This window comes from Chiloscyllium punctatum, chromosome 14 (genome assembly GCF_047496795.1).
Source record: "Chiloscyllium punctatum isolate Juve2018m chromosome 14, sChiPun1.3, whole genome shotgun sequence".
Taxonomy (NCBI): Eukaryota; Metazoa; Chordata; class Chondrichthyes; order Orectolobiformes; family Hemiscylliidae; genus Chiloscyllium; species Chiloscyllium punctatum.
This window is the reverse complement of record NC_092752.1, coordinates 87,000,508-87,022,576: the sequence shown is the minus strand read 5'-3', so window position 1 is coordinate 87,022,576 and position 22,069 is coordinate 87,000,508.

The following is a 22,069-nucleotide window of genomic DNA, read 5'->3' as shown; positions in this document are numbered from 1 at the left end:
TTTGTTCACTATTGTTAAGTACCTTGCCCCTTTGCTGTTTGAACTGTGGACAAGTGTATATTGTACTTTTTAAGGTGTTTATTCAAACAACAACCATTCCCTGTCTTCCAGTAAATCATTTTCATGTACTTCTTCAATTCACTGAAGCGAATTTTAGCCTCATACTCAGGTTTATTACCACAGTTCCAAAAATAACTGGTTTGCTTTCAGACGTTATATAAAATTCCATGTATTATAAATACTATTCCCGAAACCTCCTTTTCAGCAGGGTTTTCAATTGGCTCTTCTGATCACATAATATCATTTTCAAAACAGCCTCACCTCGACCTCAGTACTCAACATGCTGTTAAAGGAGACCATCTCAAATACCCTAATGAAATCCATTTTCCCAGCATTATTATTCACGTGGGTTACCACGGTTTAGATGTAGCTTGAAACTGTTCATTATTACTGTGGTACCCACAAACCTGGATATCTAATTTCCTGTTTTATATCATACCCAACTTTTGTATTGCAACTTTCACTTTGACATATGACTTCCATCAATCTTTGCTTCTCCTTGTTGTTTCTAAGCTTCGCCGTATTAGATTCTGTGGAATCTGAGCTATGTGGCCTCTTGGAAGGTTAATGGTAGATTCAGGTGAGATATTTGGTGAAGCCTATTTGGACGTTGAGATAATCTCGTCATCATTCATTCTTCTCAAGTGTTATTATGACATTTTCACCAGATCTCCCGTTATGCTGGTGGAGTAGAGAAGGACAATGATGTTTCATCGATGCTATGCATTCCCCCAGACAGCTGAGCGTGTTCTAACCTGGCTGGGAACCTTATAGCAGACTGGTAAAGTGTTGCTGATGCTGTACAGGATCATAATCAGATCACATCTGGAGTAGTGTCCACAGATTTAGTCTTCTCACTGAAGAAAGGATATTGCGATATTGGAAGCAGATCAGAAATGGTTCCTTCAACTAATTCCTGCAATGATGCGGTTAACTTCCAAGAAAAGGATTATTAGGTTGATCCAATACGCATGAGAGTTTACAAGAATGAAAAGTGACCTTATTTTTACATAGAACATCGGAAAGAGTAAGCAACAGAAGCCAATTACACAGCCAATTCCATTTCTCCAGCCTGTAACACAGGAACAACAGAAGGGTATTCAGAACTTCGACCCTGTTACACCAGAACAGGTCAAGATTATTCAGCCCCTGAATCCTGATATACAGTTACAGGAGGAGGCCAATCAGCCCCTCGAGTCTATAATACTGCACGCAGAGTAGGCCATGAGGCACCAGTATCCTGTTATACAGCAACAGGTTCAGTTCATTCAGCCTCCTTAATTCGCTAACACAGGAACTAGAAGAGATGGGTAAACTAGAATAACAGAAGGCCATTCAGCACGAGAATTAAAGAAGGAGATAACATTATTTGAGACTTGTTAAGGAAAGGTGGAGGTAATTCACCCATGTGTCAGTTGTATGGGAACAGGAGGAGACTAATCACTCCTTCGATCCCATTTCAGGGATTGTTCAGTATCTCGAGCCTGTTGTGAAGGAATATGAAGAGACCTTTCAGCCCCTCAAAATATTGCACAGCAACAGGAAAATTCCACAATCCCTCAGGCTTCTGACGTATTATCAGGAAGAGGAGAAGCAGATTTTGAATCTGTAAATCAGGACATTCCGTCCATCGAGACTATAATGTAGGATCACCATGGGGACATTCAGCCCGTTGAGCATATAAACCATGAACTGAGTGAATCCATTCAGACACTCATGTCTATTACACTGCAATTGGAGCAGATCTTTTAAAGATTTGTACCTGTTTCAGAGGAACACGGGAAAGGGAACGTAAAGTGTACCGAAAAGTTAGGAATTAGGATAATCATCTTCACTTGTAAATAAAAGGTTGTGAGCAAACTGTTGGGAATTAAGGGAAATTATGAGACTCCATTATTAATTAATTAATTACAGTGGATTTGCAAAGTAAAACCAGAATACATCAGAATCAGCATTTTTAAAGCATTTGTTTGCTCGAATTCTTTAAAGTGGTGACATGCAAAGTTAGACAATAGGTATCCTGGAGGAGGAAAGTACCTGGACATTGAAAAGGCATTGATTAAACGCTGCGCAAAATATTAAGCTGTGAAATAAGAGGACATGGGTTTGGGAGAAAGTTATTCGCCTGGATAGAGGGCTGGTGAGCCAACAAAATGCAGAGAGATAGAATAGTTGTTTCGTTCGTGGTTGGCAACTTTTGGGGTTCCATAGCGTTCACACCGCATGACCTGCCAATTTACCATCCACAAACACATTTTCAGCTGACAGTAAAACAAGTGGAAAAGTAGGTTGATGTAATGCAGATATAGAACATTTACAAATGGGCATAAACAGTTTAGATGAATGTGCCAACATCTGGAAGCAAAAACTTAACGAGGATATTCCCCAGAGGAATCCAACATGTTATTGGAATGGACAGGAACTGCAGAGTGCTTACTTGCAGAGGCATATGGGTGTCCTTGTGCAGACCACAGAAAACTCAATGTAGGTACAGCAGGGAATGGGAAAAGCAAGTGCATTTTCCGCATTAACTTAAAAAAGTATAGAGTATAAATAGAGGGAAGAATTACTGCAAATCTTCAAGGTATTAGGGAGACTGTAACTGACATACTGTGTTCAGGTTTGTTGTCCTGACTGCAGGAGTGACGTTGTTTCAACAAAGGCAGTTCAGAACAAGTTCATTAGATTGATTCCAGAGATGAATTTGTCTTTTGAAGCAAGTTCGAACAGTTCAGGCCGACGCACTCTCGGTTTAGAAGAATGAGAGGAGACTTCATTGAGGCCTGAAGGATGTTAAAGGTGATTGACAATGTCGGTGTGGAGTGGACATTTCCTCATCTGGGGCAAACTAGAACAAGAGATCATAGTTTTAGGATTAGGCAGAGCAGATTTTAAAAAGGGGTGAGGAGAACTTACTTCTCTCAATGGGTTGTAAATCTGTGTAACTCACTGTCGTAGTGTGCAGGGGATGATGGGACATTGAATAAATGAAGGGATATGGAGAGAAGGCAGGGGAATGGAACTGACCCGGCGATGACATCAGTCATGGTTGTATTCAATGGTGGAACAGGCTGAGGGGCTGGATAGTTGCTCTTTCTTATTCAGCCCTTCGATGTGCTCCACAGGAACGGGGAGGACTGGTTATCTATCAGGAAGCAGGCACTCTGGATAAATCAGTCTTAATCTTGCTGACCCATCCTTCAATCCCCTCATCTAAGTCATTAATAAAAATTACAAACAATGGAGGCCCAAGGACAGAGCCCTGTGGAACACCACTCACCACAGATTTCCAGGGAGAATATTTTCCTTCTACTACCACTCACTGTCTTCTGTTGGCCAGCCGATTCTGTATCCAGACAGCTATGTTCCCCTGAATCCCATTCCTCCTGACCTTCTAAATGAGCTTACCATGGGGAACTTTATGAAATGCCTTGCTGAACTCCATATACACCACATCCACAGCTCGGCCTTCATCAACTTTTCTAGTCCCATCCTCAAAGAACTCGATAAGGTTTGTGAGGCATGACCTGCCCCTCACAAAGCCGTGTTGACTGCATTTAATCAAGCCATGCTCTTCCAGGTGGTCATAAATCATATCACTCAGAATCATTTTTAACACGTTGCAGATGACAGACGTGAGACTTACTGGGCTGTAATTGCCGGGGATTTCCCTATTTCCTATCTTGAAGAGAGGAATTACATTTGCCTCTCTCCAGTCCTCAGGTAGGACCCCAGTGGAGAGCGAGGATGAAAAGATCATCGCAAGTGGTGAAGCAATTGCATTTCTCATTTCCCAAAGCAGCCGAGGACAAATCTGGTCCGGGCCTGGCGACTTGTCAATCTTAATGTTTGACAAAATTTTCAGCACATCAGCTTCCTCTATCTCTATCCATTTCAGCATGCACACCTGCTCTTCAAAGGTTTCATTCACTACAAAGTTCGTTTCTTTCGTAAAGACAGAAGCGAAAAACTCATTTAGGGCTTCCCCTACCTCCTCAGACTCCACACACAAATTCCCTATGCTATCCCTGATCGGCCCTACTCTTTCTTTGACCATTCTTTTATTCCTCACGTAAGTGTAAAATGCCTTTGTGTTCTCCCTAATCCGTTCTGCCAAGCCTTTCTCGTGCCCCCTCCTGGCTCTCCTCATTTTTGAACTCCTTCCTCGCCTGCCTGTAATCCTCTAGAGCTGAGCTTGACCCTAGCTTCCTCCACCTTATGTAAGCTACCTTCTTCCTTTTGACGAGAAGCTCCACCGCTCTCGTCATCCAAGGTTCCTTTATCGTACCACTTCTTGCCTGTCTCAGAGGGACATATTTATTCATCACTTGCAACAACTGTTCCTTAAACAGTCTCCACATGTCTATAGTGCCTTTACCATGGAACAATTGCTCCAATTCATGCTTCCTATCTCATGTCTAATCGCATCATAGTTTTCTCTTCCCCAATTAAATATCCTCCCATTTTGCCCAATCCCCTCCTTCACCATAGCTATGTAGAATGCGAGGCATTTGCGGTCACTATCAAAAACATGCGCTCTCACCACAAGATCTGACACCTGCCCTGGCTTGTTTCTGACCACTAAGTCTAGAATGGCCTCTCCCCTCTTCTGCCTGTCAACGTACTGAGTTAGGAAACCCTCCTGAACACACCTTACAAAAACAGTTCCATTCAAATCTTCTGCTCGAAGGATGTTCCAATCAATATTGGGAAAGTTAAAGAAATCCCATTACAACAACCCTTCTACACTTTTCCAAAATCTGCTGACCTATGTTTCCTTCCATCTCCCTGCTGCTATGTGGGGGCCTGTAGTAAAACCCTAAAGAGGTGACTGCTCCCTTGCTATTCCTAATTTCCACCCATACTGACTCGGTCGGCAGATCTTCCTCGACAATGGAAGCTTCTGTAGCTGTGATACCCTCTCTGATTAGTCGTGCTACACCCCCTCCTCTTTTCCCCCCTCCCTATTCTTTTTAAATGCTGTAAACCCTGGAACATCCAGCAAGCACTCCTGCCCCTGAGAAACCCATGTCTCTGCTATGGCCACAACATTATAGAGCCAGGTACTGATCCATGCTCTAAGTTCATCACTTTTATTCCTGATACTCATTGTGTTAAAGCAAACACACTTTAACTGATACCTTGGTTCCTTTCCAGGAAAATCCTTCCCACCAGCTGGTCTACCTCGTGCTATTGCCTGATCTGCATCGACTCTCACCTCCAGTATACAGCTGAGGTTACCACCCCCCTGCCATACTAGTTTAAACCCTCTCGAACTACGTGAGAAAACCTTCCACCCAGGACATTGGTCCCCTTCCAGTTCAGATGCAACCTGCCCTTCTTGTACAGGTCCTACCTTCCCCAGAAGGCATCCCAATTGTCTACATATCTGAAGCCCTCCCCCCTACACCAGCTGTGCAGCCACGTATTAAGCTGCGCCCGCAGGTGAAATTAGGTGAATTTAGCATGGCCAATTCACCTAACCTGCGCATTTTTTGGACTGTGGGAGGAAACCGAAGCACACGGAGTGAACCCTCGCAGACAGGGGGAGATTGTGTAAACTCCACGCAGGCGCCAATTGAACCCGTGTCTCTAGCGCTGTGAGGCAGCAGTGCTAACCACTGTGCCATCGTGGTGCTGGGAGACGATGCATATGTCACTCACTCCCGCCTGGAAAGTTCCTGATCATAGAATTTGAATGAAACAGTGACCCTGACAATCACTGGCAGCACAGTCATCACCCGGTGTGAAGCTGCAGATCGTGTTCAAGGAGGTGACACCGCTCTGTGACCAGCTCCTTGTTCAGTCCGGGTCCCCTCATACTCTGCTCCAGGGTTAAGTGCAGCTTGGCAAGCTGTTTCTGGAAAACCTGTGGTGGATCCAGCAGATCCCTTTCCCCAGACACACTCACTCCGTGGTTTCAGAGCTTCCCCTCTCTGCAACCTCTGCTCCATTTGTTGTTCATGTTACAGACCCAGATTCTGTAACTACAGTCCCCGTGCTCCATCCAGGGTTGGGTCACCAAATCCTCAGGTCTCCATGAACGTCTGAGGTAGCTCACAGCACAACCTCCAGAAAACCATCCCCAGCACCTCCACTAACTTTTCAATAGCAGGAGACAATCAGACTTCCCTCAGCCACAAGTGTTATTGTCCTGACCAGACCCCATCAAAATATTTTAAGCAGGCAGCCTATACCCTAAAGTTTTCTTATTTTAAATGTAGATGTTAACTGTGTGTCCCAGATGTGTTGCACCCAACGTAAAGCAAAATGCAATCCATTCAAATGCTCCAATTAAGACACAAAGAGAAGAATAATTTAGGATAGCTTCTCTACTGGAACGCTTATGTTACCATTAGATACAGTGCCTTCTACTAATTAACTGCGCTAATACAGGAACATCCCATAAACACACCCCTTGGCAAAAAGGTAAATTCAAACACATAATTTTATGTGCAGTTCTCCAATCCAGGAGGAAGCAACTTTAAGTGAGTTTTCAGAGAGAACAACAGGTGGGGATCATGTATTGAAACTTCCAACCTTTCTGGGATCCCAAGCAGCTTCTGAATGCTGCAGCAAAAACAAAACGAGAAAACCTGGCCACACCCCTTCCATTGTTCCCAACGCTTTAATAAAACCTAAATGCCTTCTCAGTTATTTACTTAAGCTGTTTCAGGTGACAGTTCGGCATTTCTGCCTTAAAGACCTCTCTTAAAAAAAACAAGAGAAAATAACCTTTTTAAAGTTGAAAAAGAAACATCAATATACAAACATGGCCTCATTTAAACCCTTTATTCTTATTTTTCCAGTAGACTGCAATACATATATATTACATTGACACTAAGTGTGCTAACATTCACAACTCTATTCTATTTCAGTCACTTTACTTCTGCAACTGAACGCCTCTGTTTTTTTTTCATCTAAGTTTCGACAACTTGTCAGCAAGTACGGGTTCTTGTCCGGTCACCTGTATAACTTCCAAATTAAATGGCAACAATAATAACCTCTGTCTGAACGGACTGGAAGTATTCTCCCTAACTTTGTCCAAAATCGTTCAGGCGTTATGATCATTATATATATTTGTCTTGACACGGTATTGGCAACTTAGATGCTGAAATGTTGGAACATCAACACCAAGCTCAAGGCCTCCTTCCCAATTGTGAAATATTTTACAATTGATGGTGTCACCGGACACTCCAAACAAATTTACATAATGGAGCACTTCTCATCTCTAACATAGTCCTTCTCAATGACATATCTCCTCATGTCTCAGCTTAAAGGATTTACATCTTCCTGTATGTCTTAATGCTGTAACCTCTTTACCTCGTAATCCTGGCCTATGCCACTAAATCTTAAACACAGGTATATATTTTAAGATCTCGCTCAATCTCCTCAAGCCCTCCCAAAAGCCAAGCTTTGATTTATGGACCAACTGATGCTCATCAGGCATTTCAGATTCGAATCGTGCAATTTCAACTCTCCGCTCTTCCCCACGCGTTCTCACAACTGCAGGAAGTGAGTTTTTGAACTACTCCAAAGTATGAGTCTGTCTAAGAGTGTCATAGGTTGCTCTGTTTTTAATACCCTGATTCACCTTTCAAAATTACTTTTGTTAATCCTTTCAAACTCAATGTACGTTTCACCAGGGACACAATTTTACATTCGAAATCACTGTCAGTGGGCTTCTGGCACAAGTTCATATGCACTTCAAACGTCTTTCTTCACCTTCTCATACTCTCCAGATACCTCTTCCAATCGGGATACAAATACCTCACTCATAATACCGACCAGCTTTGTTTGGATTGACTAAACCTACTTGCTCAGTGGTCAGTGCATCCGTTTAGCCACTTTCTCAAATGAAATTCAAACGACTTCTACATCCTTTTCATCAAATTTAGACAATGTCTGTACATATTTAAACAGATCCCCCTCAGGTCTTTGGCTACCATAGAGTTGTTCATCCTCACTATCCTCATCCAGCCTACTATCTCCCTTCATCTCCACCCTGCTAAGTCGAATTTCCTCTCAAATTGCTAACGTTTGAAGTTGGAACTCTCTCTCTTTTGCTTTTCTTCATTCTTTTTGTGTCTTTCTTCTTCCTCTTATTTTAATTCTACTTTAAATCATATTTCAAACTGTCTCAATTCCTTTTTGTGCTCCATCTGCAAATGATTTCTAGCCATTTCCAAAGATTCTGATGATCTTTTTGCAAAAATTTAAATGTCAAGCTACTGCTGTAATGATCTCCTTTTCTCACAGACAAACACAAACCCAACTCCAGCTTGTCTGCCAATCCTAAACGCTTTGCCGTGCTCACCTTTTGTAAAATCTCCAACTTCACTTTGTCCTCACCCAGAGAACTCTTAGTGACAGAAATAGCCATTACTACACAAAACATTGTACAAACCAACCGAATTCAACACCCACAACAAAAGATACTAACAACTACAAAATGCTACCTTTGAACCCAACAATCTCCCTTTGTACATTCTCCCCGTCCTACGTGGGTTTCCTCCAGGTGCTCCAATTTGCTCCTACAGTACAAATATATGTAGTTTAGGCGAAATGGCCATGTTAAATTGCCCGTAACGTTCAGTGATATGTAGGTTATTTGCACTAGCCAGGGGTAAATATGGAGTAATAGGGGAGGGGAATTCGTCTGGGTAATTTACTCTTTGGAGGGTTAGTATGAACTTGTTTGGCCAAATGGCCGGCTTCCACCCTGTAGGGATTCTAATCCTGAACCCAATTTGGAATTATCGATTTTGAACTGGGCAAGTGTTCCCACTTTGCTATGGAACAGACCAGACTGCCTTCACATGCTTTAAGATGGTAGCCTGGACACCAACCTTGTCTTAGGTTAGATTTCCAACAGTATGGAAACAGGCCATACAGCCCAACAAGTCCACACTGACCCACCGAACACATAACCACCCAGCCCCTCTCCCCTACCCCATATTTACCTAATGCACCTAACAATACGGGCAATTTAGCATGACCAATTCACCTGACCTAAACATCGTTGGATTGTGGGAGGAAACCACAGAACCCAGAGGAAACCCACGCAGATACAGAGAGAATGTGCAAACTTCACACAGTCATCAGTGGGATTTGAACCTTGGTCCCTGGTGCTGTCGCCCCACTATCTTTTAGGAAAGGTAGATGTGAAATGGGTACTCCAGATGTGATGCGGCTGGTCAAAACACTCGACCTTAACCAAAACACAATTTATTTAAACACCATAATAAAAGTACACACAAAAAGAAGAGAAATTTAGAATAACTTAACTATTGGAAATCTTAACAGTGTATTAGATACAGTACTTTCCACTAATGAAGAATTCCAATGTACTAACATCTCATAAACTCGTCTCTGGGCAAAAAGACACATCCAATCCAGGACGAAACAGCATCAAGACAGATTTCAGAAAGAACACAGCTAGGGATAATTTACTGAAGCATCCAACCCTTCTCCCACCCCAGGCACCTGGTGATTGTTACAGCTCAGCAAATCTGGAAAGTCTGGTCTGTGAAAGCTGGCCATTGTTATCACTATTTGTTAACAAAAACACCCCAAAAGCCTCGTAAGTTTCTTACTTCAGTCGTTTGCAGTAGGAAGTTCGGCCTTTAAGATCTCTCTTTAAAGAAAAGGAGAAAAGAAACTTTTTTTAAAAGTGAGAGCATTGTCAGAAATGTTAGACACCTGGTCTTTTACAATAATATTCAAGGGGATTCCTCATGTTACTGACCACACAATCAGCTCAAAGGGGCAGATACAGACGTCAGACATTCAGTGGGCAGGCACAGACCATCTTTCAAAGACATGATTCAAGGTTGCTAACACCCTTATGCAACATGGAGCACCACATTGGGCACACTGGGAAGTGAACAACCGACCGATACACACACACATACACCCCTTTCCAATATGGAACACCACATGGAAGTGAATAACAGGCTGACAAACACTACCTACCTCTTTCCCAACCCCCATACCCTCCCCCCACCCATCCGTGGAACACCACATGGCACACACTGGGAAGTGAACAACAGCCTGACACACACCATTTTATTGCTTCTGAGCTTCACAATGCCAGCACTCAACACACTAGAGAGTCAAAGCCCAAGGCAAGGGAAAGTTACAGGGGGATAGAGAGATTCACATTAAAGACAGAAACAGACAATTAACTAACTGAGAGCATGTTGTGGAAATATGTAGAAAAAGACTGAGTAGTGGGACTAACTGGAGAATTGATCACTTAGAGAGCAAAATTATAAGAACGAGATCATTGAATCAAGGGATTTTCGGATCAGCTGAAATGGATTGTTTCATCAAATTCTGAATCGGTTTCACAGAACACTTCAAACAACATACGCTGTGACAAGATTACAGGCCAACATGGAGAGCTGTGCAGACTACGCTAGTGCATTGCTCAATAGACTGGATTATCTGTCCAGCATGAGGAGTATTGAAAACTATACTTAAAGGAAACCAGGTTAAATATGAACAACTGGCAGGGATTTGGATAATCCACACAGATAGACTGAGGGAAGCTTCAGGGACAGATTAGTTAAAGTAATTTAGTATAGTAAAATAAAGGCATTGCCAGACACAATAGCGATATAGGTCATCGTGCACAGGAATGTCAGATGGATGGAAATTTGATCTGAGTTCGAATCAGATTTCTGCAGGTTTCACCCGAGAGTGTCAGCAGCAGATTGTTGTTATCATTAAGTCTGTGTTACACAGCTCAAGGTTTAAACAGCAGAGGGGTTATGCCAGTGAAGTATATTCTGAAACAGTGAAGAGTTAAAGTTAATAATGGTCAGGGCATGGTGTCAGGAATCAGCTCATGTCTAAAGGGATGACCAATGTTGTGATTCGTCTGGTTAAAACACCACCTGCAAGTTCCCCTCCAAGCCACTCACTACCCTGACTTGGAAATATACCGTTGTTTCTTCACATTCGTTGGGTCAAAATCCTGGAATTCCCTCCCTACCAGCATCATGGGTCAACCGACAGCAAGTGGACTGCAGCGATTCAAGAAGGCAGCTCACCACTACCTTCTCAAGGGCAAATAGAGGGAAGCTATCAATGCTGGCCAGCCAGCGACACCCAAGTCTAAGAAATGAATGAATAAAAATATTGGCCAGGGATGAGATGGAGTCCCAGGAAGGAAACGGAGTTTGTAAACATAATAGACGACAATGACCTCCACGCTCCCAATATTTAAATAAAAATGACAATGAGACAATGGTTCACATCTGAAACTGAGTAGGTCAACATAGAGACCCATGAGTAACACTGCCAGAAGCAAGGAGGGAGACTGTAATTGAACAAGTTCACTGATGCAGTTAGAGCGTGATCTGCAGAATGGATATCTGGATTCAGAGTCTCAACATGAACAAGAATAGTGGCAAGAAGTGAAGACTATATGAAAGAACAGTAATACAGTCGTAATTAGTTTAAAGGAAAACATATCTGGACAGTGAGACTTACCAGGAACACCAACGATAGACAGGAGAGGATAATAAAAATATTGAATAATGCGAAGAGCACAATAAATCTGCGAATTCAATGACAACCAATAATAATTTGTAGAAAGATACCAAACATAAAAGGATAAACTCCTGTCCATTGTTGTATCGTTCCAGTCCAAAGTTCTCAGATTCGGATCCATTGTTGGAACATTCCAGTCTAATGTTCTCAGATTCGGATCCATTGTTGGAACATTCCAGTCGAATGTTCTCAGATTCTGTTCCATTGTTGTAACATTCAAATCTAACGTCCTCAGATAATGATCTCTCCTCCCCCTTCTCTCTGGAGCTGCTGATCCCTGTTAGTGCTGTCAGTGATGTTTCCACTCATACTATGGCATAACACATTGAACGGAGCCCATTGATCATTAAAAGATGGAAACTCTCCACTGGGATAATTACAAAACACGGTGACTGCCATTAATCAAAGTCACCAAAAAAACAAGTTCAGTTAACCCTTTCCTTACATAACATTTCACTTCACAATAAAAGGGAATATTTACTCAATCTGAATGGAATGGATGAGGGTTACTGATGAAAGGCCTATAAATCTTGCAATTTATAAAAACTTTTTCATTGTATGTGGGAGTATTGTCAGCGCACTGCGGGGCTGTATATGTCCCATTTTGTTTATAAAAGAGAAAGGGAAAGGGATAAATTAACAGAAAAGCTAACTAAGATGTCTGGTGAGGAAATTACGGGATGCATTAACTCAAGGGACAAAATTAGGATTGTAGATGCTGGAGATCAGAGTCGAGAACGTGGTGCTGGGAAAGCACAGGCTGTCAAGCAGCATTGGAGGAGCATCGACATTTCTTGTGTAAGCTTTTCATCAGGAATGCTGTTTGTGGACCAAGGGTACTGAGAGATAAATGGGAAGGGGATGGTGCTAGGGGAAGGTAGCTGAGAATGTGATAGGGCGATGAAGTTGGTGTTGGAGGTAAAATGTCAGAGAGGAAGGTGGAGTGGATGGGGAGAACGAAGACGTACAGGTAAGACAGGTCATGGGGCGGTGCTGAATTGGTAGGGTAGATGTGGGATAAGGTGGGGGGACGGGAAATTAGGAAACTGGTGAAATCCACATTGACCCCATGTGGTCGCAGGGTCCCAAGGCAGAAGATCAGTATTTCTTCCACCAGGCATTGGATGGTTAAGGTTCGGTGGTGGATGATGCCCAGGACCTGAATGTATATGGCGGAATGGGAGAGGGAATTAAAGTGTTCAGCCACGGGGTGGTGGGGATTGTTGGTGCCGTTGCCCCAGAGATATTCCCTGAAGTGTTCCACACGTTGGCATTCTATCTCCCCAATGTCGAGGAGACAACAGGAGCAATGGATACTGTAGGTGACTTGTGTAAGTGCAGGAAAAACCCTGAAGGATGTGGAAGGGTCCTTTGGGGTCTCGGACAAAGGTTAGGGTCCTGGTTTTCCAATTCATGCGGTGGCAGTGGAAGGTGCCAGGAGTGAATGCTGTGTTGGCGGGTGGTGTGGACCTGACAAAGGAGTCACGATAGGAATGTTCTTTATGGAAAGCAGATCAGGGTGGGAAGGGGGGAATATATCCATGGTAGTGGGGTCTGTTTGTAGGTGGCGCACATGGGGGAGGATAATGCGTTGTATCTGCAAGTTTGGTGGGATGGAAGGTAAGGAACGGGGTGTTATTTTCGTGTTGAGTTTGGAGGGGTCGGATTCGAAGGCGGAAGTGTGGGAAGTGGATGAGATGCAGCGGATGGCATCGTTGACCATGCCGGAGGGTAAATTGCTGTCTTTGAAGAAGGAGGCCATCTGGGATATATACTGGGTTCAAAGAGTGGTGCGGGAAAAACACAGCTGGTCAGGCAGCATTCAAGGAGCTGGGAACTTTGACGTTTTCACACTCTCGACTCTAATCTCCCGTATCTGCAATACTCACTTTCGCTAGTTTTAGTCACTTTAGTAATACTGCCTTTAATTCTGTTCACACTGCTACAGGAAAGATGTTGTTAAACTTGAAATCATGCAGAAAAGATTGCCAAGTATATTGACAGAGTTGTGCAGGGTGGTGGTGGCGAGTGATGGTGAGTATGAATGGGCTGGGACTATGTTCCCTGGAGCGTTGGTTCTCAGGAGTGACCTTACTGAGGTTTATTGCGGTGAATTCCGATGCTCCAGGATGAGCAAGGCCAAAGGCCAGGGAAATAGAGAGAATAGTTATTCACATTGAAACTGGATAATCACTCACGGGACAACAATTTGCTGAACTCTGGAGTTAAACTGAAGAATGGGACTGGCTGGCGGAATCAGAATTTGGAGTCAGTTCACATGATTGCGAACAAAAATAAAGGCATTGCCATATCAACTGAAAGGATCAGTTATATCACATTCTCAATCTACCTCACAGAACCAGACCAGGCATTATAAACCCAGAGGAGATATCAGTTCAGCATGGAGCACTGCGCAGACCAGGCTAGTGTACTGCTGAAACCCACCCTGCAATCAGTCCAGAGCGGAACACTATGCACATTATGGGCGGCACGGTGGCACAGTGGTTAGCACTGCTGCCTCACAGCGCCAGAGACCTGGGTTCAATTCCCGCCTCAGGTGACTGACTGTGTGGAGTTTGCACATTCTCCCCGTGTCTGCGTGGGTTTCCTCCGGGTGCTCCGGTTTCCTCCCACAGTCCAAAGATGTGCAGGTCATGTGAATTGGCCATGCTAAATTGCCCGTAGTGTTAGGTAAGGGGTAGATGTAGGGGTATGGGTGGGTTGCGCTTCGGCGGGGCGGTGTGGACTTGTTGGGCCGAAGGGCCTGTTTCCACACTGTAAGTAATCTAGTAATCTAATTATAGCAGTGCATTGATCTATAAACCCAGATAAGCTATGTGACCAGGGTGTGGAATTGTGTCCATCACCCTAGTACATTGCTCAGTAACACTGTGTGAGATCACTGCCCAGTGAGAGGAAACGTGCAGCCCATGCTGGAAGTGACAGGATGTGCAGCTCCCATCCAATTACAGCTCCATATCTCCCTTGTGCCATGACAAGGGGGTGCTGTGGTTGTGAACATCACTGCCAGAGAGCGATGGCAGGGAAATTAGTTAAAGTATTAACAAATGGGAGGGATTTGGGGAATAGACAGAGTGAGCGAGATTGAGAGACAGTGTCATGGAAGGATGTGTGCATGGTTCCAGAATGCTGAAATGAAGACATTTCTACCGTATCTTGCACCATGAGCCAATGTTCCCAGGAAAGATGGGTGAACAGGATATTGGTGTGAGCATGGTCTGAGCTCCCCACCCAGCTCAGTGCAGTATCTGCAATCTGAAGAAATGTCCAGCAATAAAGAACAAACATCAATAACCTTCCCCATTCTATCAGGAGCAACACAAATTCCCAGCTCGGTGAACAGAACCACAACAATCAGGATAAGGCTCACCATATTCTCTCTGCTCCCGCAAATCCACTGTATATCTGTTATAGCACCTACCCCCGATCAAGGCTCATGCTCCACCACTCTCGCTACTGCATGCAGTGTCTCTCTCTCTTTCTCTCTCTCTCGCTCCACGTTACCTCCCACACAAATAACACTGCATGGACATAACACTGTGGACCGACTACTTCTGGACACCACCCCACCTGCACCAGACTAACAGCAGGGCTACCCATTCCCACTCTCCCTCCCTCCCTTTCTCCCATTCCAGGAGAAACAGCATGGAATAGGACAGAAAGGGCCAAGCTGGGTGGTGGAGTGCCCGATATCCGGTTCCTACCCTCCCCCCTCATGTGGAGAAGACCCTGGTATGAGCCCGAGAGGACCGGGATGCCTCGTGTGGAGACTCTGAAACATCCACGTCCCACCGACCGAGTAAAGAGCAATGTTTAATGAAGGGAAATTCTCATTTTAAACCTACAGGCAGTTCCGTTTCCCGGGCACAACTTAGAAGGCATGGCCAAGATGCCGTCTCCCTTTTGTGTCGAGCTGGTACAAATGGAATCCCCATGGTCTCGGTGGGCAGGAGGGTGGGCTCACAACACATCGTCACCACCACCTCCCAGGAAGGGAGCACGGAGGCTCCCTCCTACACCTCCTCCTGGAAACAGCTCGGATACGGAAACTCATCTGTGATATTTACTGCTCTCCCCACTTGTCCTGACATCTTCAATAAGATGTGCACATATACATCCTCTGCTCTTACACCCCTTTATAATAGTCTAAATTTTTTTTATTGACTTTCCAAGTTAATCCTACCAAAATGCATCATCTCACACTGATTTGCATTGTATCCTGATCTGCCATAAACCTGAAAATACGCCAATATGTGACTGTCCTGTTAGAGTTCCATACTGTCCGCCACACACTTAATAATACTTCCAGGTTTGGTATCTGCGAACATTGAAATTGTCATACAGTCACACTCCACACAGAAGTACTTACTCACTCACTATTGTGAGCAAGTACAATATTAACACACTCCCTAATGACAGACTTAAATATTGACACACATCAGACAGAATAATTGAAATATTGACAAGGTCACCGTGGAGTAAGAGAAATACTGACAGACACTCCATGTCTATATTACTTTCTGTGCATTGGTGAGTGCCTTTATGTCTCGGTGTTAGTGTGTATTTATCTGTGAGTATCAGTGTGAGGCGAGTCTGCAGTCTCTGTGGTGCTTAAAGTGCTTAAAGAGATCTATCATTTCTGTCCACAGATGCTGTCAGAACTGCTGAGCTTTCTGTTGCTGTCATTCTCTGCTGGGCTCCCCACACCACTGTACAGGTGGGAGTGGAGGGTAAAATCATCAGGGATCCAGTTTGGGAGGGACAGAGGAAGGGCAGCAGCTCGCAGTACCATCAACACACACACACATACACACACACACACACACACACACACACACAGACGCACGCATACACATACACAGACACTGACACACAAGCACCTTCAGACACACAGACACGCACACAGACACACACACATAAACACGCATACACGGACACACAAACACAAACAGTCACAAACACAGAGACATACAAACACACACAACAACACACACACAAACACACCCAGACACATACACTGACACGCGCACACACACTCACAGAAACAGGCACACATAGATGCAGACATACACGCACACATACACAGTGTCAGACACAGACACACACTCACAGGAACATGCACACACAGATGTAGACACACACGCGCAGTCAAACACAGATACATATACAGATGCATACACACTCACAGAAACAGACACACACGAATACATGCATACAGCAGCACACAGACACAAACACACATACTAACAGAAACCCCACTCCCACACAGACACACGCACACACACACAGATGCAGTGAGACACAGAGACGCACAAACAGACATACAGAGATGTACACACGCCGACCGACACACATACACGTGCGCGCACACACACACAACACACACAGCCAGATTTCATCAGTTTCATCATTTTCCCTCCCCCCACCTTATTCCAGATCCAACCCTCCAACTCGGCACCTCCTTCTTGACCTGTACTACATGTCCATCTTCCTTCCCACCTATCTACTCCACCCTCCGCTCCGACCTATCACCTTCACCTTCATTTAACAATCACCTTCCTAGCTACCTTGCCCCCAGCAGCACCCCCTCACATTTATCCCTCTGTCCCCTTGGCCCACAAGCCTCTTTCCTAATGAAGGGATTATGCTCGATATTTCAACTGTGCTGCTCCGTGGATTCTGCCTGAATGGTTGCGGTTTTTCAGCACCACACTCTTTCAACACACACACACACATGCACACACATAGACGCAGAAACACACACACAGACGCAGAAACACACAGACAGACAGACACAGAAACACACAGACAGACAGAGAGACAAACACACATACCGACACACGCACAAAGACACAGACAGCCACACTTCCCACCGACGAAGACACCCACCCTACCCCCCACCCCCCACACACACAGATACCCACACTCCCCACACGCGCACACTTACAAAGAACAAAGAAGAAGAACAAAGAAAACATGCAGCCCAGGAACAGTCCCTTCGGCCCTTCAAGCCTGAGCCGATCCAAATGTACTGTCCAAACCTGTCGGTCAATTCCTAAGCATTTGTATCCCTCTGCTCCCCACCTACTCCTGCATCTATCCAGACGCATCTTAACTTAATCTACCTCTGCTGGCAATGCGTTCCAAACGCCCTCTGTGTGACGTACTTGCCGCGTGTATCCCACTTAAACTTTCCACCTCTCATCTTGAAAGCATGACCTCTGTTGATTGAATCCTTCACCGTGGGAAAAAAAGCTTGTCTCTATCCAGCCTGTCTATGCTCTTCACGATTTTGTAAACCCTCAATCAGGTCCGCCCCCTCACTCTCTTTTTTTCTAGTGAACATAAACCTAACCTACTAAACCTCTCTTCATAGCTAGCACCTCCCATACAAGGCAACATCCTCGTAAACCTTTTCTACACCCTCTCCAAAGCGTCCACATCCTTTTGGTATTGTGGCGGCCAGAAATGTACACAATATTCTAAACGCAGCCGAACCAATATCTTGTAAAATTTTAACATGACTTGCCAGCTCTTATCCTCAATATCCAGTCCAATGAAGGCAAGCGTACTATATGCCTTCTTGACCACTCTATCCACCTGTGCAGCAACCTTCAGGGTACAATGGACTGCTTTCCCTGATCTCTCTACCCATCAACTTTTCCCAAGGCTCTTCCATTCATTGTGTAATTCGCACTAGAATTAGACTTGCCAAAATGCATCACCTCACATTTATCTGGAATGAACTTTATCTGCCACTTTTCTGCCCAAACCTCCAGTCTATCTATATCCTCCTGTATTCTCTGACATTCTCTTATGTTTTCTGCTAATCTTTGTGTCATCTGCAAATCTGATGATCATGCCCTCTTCTGGATCATTTATGTATATTACAAACAACATGGTCCCAGCACTGACCTCATGTGGAACACCGCTGGTCACCTTTCTCCATTTCGAGAAATTCCCTTCAACTACTACTCCCTGTCTCCTGTTGCTCAACCAGTTCTTTTTCCACCTAACTGCACACCATGTGACTTCATTTTCTCCATTAGTCTACAATGGGGAACTTTATCAAACGCCTTACTAAACTCCATGTTTATGACATCAACAGCGCTTCCTTCATCTAACAACTTGGTTACTTACTCGAAGAAATCTATTTAGTTGGTAAGGCACAATCTCGCCTGCACAAAACCATGTTGCCTATCACTGATAAGCTCATTCTTTACGAAATATAAATAGATCCTATCTCTTAGTACTCTCTCCAGCACATTCCCCACCACTGACGTCAGGTTCACTGGTCTATTCTTACCCAGAATATCCCTATTACCCTTCTTACACAGGGGTACAACTTAATCTACTCTCTCGTCCTCTGGCACCACGCTTGTATGAAAGGATGCCACAAAGATATCTTTCTGGGCCTCAGTTATTTCCTCTCTTGCCTCCCTCAACAACCTGGAACAGATCCCATCTGGCCCTGGGGATTTGTCCACCTTAATAGCCTCCAGCATACCCAACACATCTTCCCTACTTATGCCAACGTGACCGAGACTAATCAAACGTCTATCTCTATTCTCAAGATTCATCATGTTCCTCTCCTCAGTGAACACTCTCAGGTTCGGCACACAGCCTTCCTTCATTGTATTTTAGTGGGCTAATCCTTTCACTAGTTACCCACTTGCTTCTTTTTTAAGAACAAAATGCTTTAGGATTTTCCTTAATTCTGCTTGCTAAAGCTATTTTATTACCCCTTTTCGCCCGCTTGATTCCTTGTTTAAGACTTGTCCTACTCTTCCGATATTTCTCCAGGACCCGTTCTGTTCTCAGATGCCTAGATCTTATGTACGCTTCCCTTTTCCTCTTGGCTAGTCGTACAATTTCTGCTGTCATCCACGGTTCACGAATCTTGCCCTTCCTATCCTTTGCCTTCAACTGGACATGCCTATCCTATACTATCTTTAGCCTATCTTTGAAAGCCTCCCACATCTCAAAATGTGGACTTCCCTTCAAATAGCTGTCCCCAATCCACATTTCCCAGCTCCTGACTAATTTTGATATAATTGGCACTGACCCAGTTTAGTACACTTCCCTGAGGACCACTCTCTTCTTTATTTACAAGTATTCTGAAACTTACGGAATTGTGGTCACTGTTCCAAAAGAAATCCCCCACCGCAACTTCTACCACTTGTCCTGGCTCGTTCCCAGTTCCAGGACCAATATGGCTAATTCTCTCGTCGGACTATTGACATACTGCTCAAGACAACTCTCCTGGATGCTTCGTACAAATTGTACTCCACCCAGAACGCTGACTCAATTATGTAGTGTACAAAATCCCATGCAAGCACTGCACAAAACACTACATAGGACAAACAGGAAGACAGCTCACGATCTTCATCCATGAACACCAACTAGCCACGAAACAACACGACCAGCTATCCTTAGGAGCCACACACGCAGATGACAAGTAACATGAGTTCGACTGGGACAATACTACGATTATAGGACAAGCCAAACAGAGAGCATCCAGGGAATACCTAGATGCATGGCACTCGTCCACAGACTCAATCAACAAGCACATCGACCTGGACCCAATATGCCGGCCACTGCAATGGACAGCTGGATATGACAACTGGAAGCGGCAGATTCAAACCACTATAAATGTCGGAGGAAAGATCACAGAAGCGCTTCACAGGAGGCTCCCAAGCACTGAGGATGTCACCTAGACAGGGGATGAAACGTCTGCAACGCAAATTCCCAGCTCGGCGAACAGAACCACAACAACGAGCATCCGAGCAACAAATCTTCTCACCAACTTTGAGGTGTTTGACATGCTTGTCGTTGTTGGACAGTGCATTGAATCTCGGAGTTGGAAGGTCATTTTGCAGCTGTTCAGGACATTGGTTAGGCCACTATATAATAATTCGTGCAATTATGCTCCCGTTATTCGAGGAAAGATGTGTGAATCGTGAAAGAATTCAGAAAAGATTTACAAAGATATTGCCAGGGTTGGATGTTTTGAGATTTCGGAGAGGCTTAATATGCCGGAATTATTTTCTCTGAAGCATCAGCGGTTGAATTGTGATCATAGAGGTTTATATACTCACAAGGGGAATGGGTAGTGTCAATAGCCAAGGTCTTTTCTCCACGGTAGCAAGCTCCAAAGCTAGAGGACGGAGGTTGAAGTTCAGAGGGGCAAGACTTAAAAGGGATGTATGGGGCAACGCTTTCAAAGAGAGGGTGCTTTATATATAACGAGCTGCCAGAGGAAGTTGTGCAGGCTGGGACAATTACAACATTTAAAAGGCATCTGGACGGGCACGTGAATAGGAAGTCTTTAGGGGGATATAGGCCAAATGCTGGCAAATGGAACTACACTAATGTAGGTCATCTGTTTGGCAGGGACAGTTGGGTAGAGCTGGGTAGCTTTATGATACTTCATCTTCAGTAAACCTTTCTCCTGTCATCTTAAAATTACCCCCTCGTCTTGAAATCCACCACTGTAAGGAAAGGGCACCTTCCATTCAACATTATTGATACCCCTAAATGTTTTATAAACCTCTTTAAGTTTGATAATGCCTCAACCTTCGACGCTGCAGTGGCAAAGGTCCCAGTCCATCGAACCTGTTCTTAAACACTCCATTCCCAACAACAGACTGACAAATCCTTTCTGAACCCTCTCCAGTTTAATAATATCCTCAATGTAACTGCGTGACCATAACTACACAGTACTTCAGGTGAGACCTCACGAATGTCCAGTGCAACCTGAAGATAATGTTCCAGCTCCTGTACTCAAAGGTCTGAGCAATGAAGGCTAGCAAACCAAACGCCTTCATAACCACCGTGCCTACACATGATGCAAACTTCAAAAAAAAACCAGAACCCTAGATACCTCTGTTCTACAATACTACCAATGGCCCGACATTTAATTGTAGATATCCTCTCCTTGTTTGTTTTCTCAAATTGTGATACATTGTAATTATTGAAATTAAACTCCATCTGCCACTCCTCAGTCCAGTGACTGATAGTACTGGGGAAGAAAGGCTGGACGGTAATCAACTGCCTTGGATTCCTTCGTGGTTTTAAGAAGACAGCAGCCGCACATTAGAGGCAGGAAAGAGTGTTTGGTGTTTTTGATCCAGAAAGTATGCTCTTTCTTCGTCTCTGGTGTTCAGTAATAAATATCTATTCCAGATCCTTTATAGTGCAGAGTGTGTCTGCAGGATGCTTTCTCCCTCATATTGCAGATGTCGGGTAATAGCCACTTCAGGTGGAAACCATAGCCAAGCAATTAAAGATTTTCATAGTTTATCTCGAAGGCAGCACACACAAACTCAACAATCTAGAGTTGAAGTGAGTACATTTCACCTGTTTAATAATGTAATTCATTTAACTGTGTGAGTCAGTAAAGTGAACCAAATTTTAATGAATCCACACC